Source organism: Rousettus aegyptiacus, unplaced genomic scaffold, assembly GCF_014176215.1.
Source record: "Rousettus aegyptiacus isolate mRouAeg1 unplaced genomic scaffold, mRouAeg1.p scaffold_m13_p_3, whole genome shotgun sequence".
NCBI classification, from domain to species: domain Eukaryota; kingdom Metazoa; phylum Chordata; class Mammalia; order Chiroptera; family Pteropodidae; genus Rousettus; species Rousettus aegyptiacus.
In genome coordinates, this window is record NW_023416306.1 from 16,188,588 (window position 1) to 16,190,081 (window position 1,494).

The following is a 1,494-nucleotide window of genomic DNA, read 5'->3' on the forward strand; positions in this document are numbered from 1 at the left end:
CCAAAGTCTCATCTCTCCGCCCATCTCCCTACATCCTCCCAGAGAATAACCACTGCCCGGATGTGTGCGCATCCCCCTCACCTCCACGATGTTATGCTTGCTCTCCCATAAGAATGCAGGAGGCAATTTTGTATGGATTTTAAAATTTCAATAAATGATATTCTACTTTACGTCACATTTTATGGCTTGAATTTTTAATTTACTGCTAAGTTTCTTAGATTTATTCAGACCGATAATGCAGATCCAACTCCTTCATTTAACTGTTATATACTAGTATTTCATTGTTTACATATACCACAATTTGTCCGTTCTTCTATGGATGAATGTTTAGTTTCCCTCCCAATTTTGTTGCTGTAAGTATATCTTCCTGTACAGCTCTGATCCCTTCTTGACATTTTTCTATATGACAAGAAAGCTCTTTAAAAATTATTACTATGGTAGTGTTCTCTTATCCACAGTAGATGCTTGAAACCACAAATAAAACTAAACTCTATATGTACTGTTTTTTCCTGTACATACATACCTTTTTACTTAAAGAGAACACTTCACAGCTTCTCTTTGGCGTATCTGAATTGCTAGCATCATTACTCTTATGCTTTGGGACCATTATGAAGTAAATAAGAGTTGTTTGAACACCAGCACTGTGATTCTCCTGACAGTTGATCTGATAGCCAAGACTGCTACTAAGTAACTAAGAGGCAGGGAGAGTCTACAGCGTGGAGATGGTGGGCATAGGGGAGAGTCACGTCCCTGGTGGGATCGAGCGGGATGGCTGCAGATTTCATCACTCTACTCAGAAGAGCCCGCAATTTTAAACTGATGAATTGTTTATTTCTAGAACTTCCCATTTAATATTTTAAACCATGGTTGACTGTGGGTAATGGAAACCGCGGAAAGTGAAACCACGGATAAGAGGAACTACTGTAGCTCCCTAAAGCTACTGAGTCATCGTTGGCTGGTGAGGTTAGATCTCTCTGTGATCACAGCTGATGAGCTGGAGCTTTGGAATCTGAAGAGCTCTTTCCATCTTTCCTAAGGACGTCTCTGCGCTGCACTTCCATTCCACACGCAAGTCATGAGTGCCAGTGTGGTGCCAGCCCCATGCCAGGTGCCGGTTTATGATCCAGCATGGTGTGTGCAACGACTCTGGCAGTCTGCTGCAAAATCGGCTCTTGTTAGTAGGTGTTCGAAACACCTTTCCAAAGCGTTCCGGGGCTCCCCTGCAGCCAGCTCTCTTTCTGGAGAGTAAATGAAAACTACCAGAGTAGAAAAAGGACAAGCACGACCACAGAAGAAAATTTCTTCCCTAAGATGAAATGTCTGTTCCAGACCTTTCCCTTTACACTCCACACTGTCTCCTTGGGTGACTTGACCCCCATGGCTTCAGATGACATCTTCTTGCCAACAGCTGCATGATCTGTATCTCCGGCTCTGATTTTCTTCTAAAATTCAGCTCTATATATTCAATAGCCACTGGGCTCTACGCATTAGTTC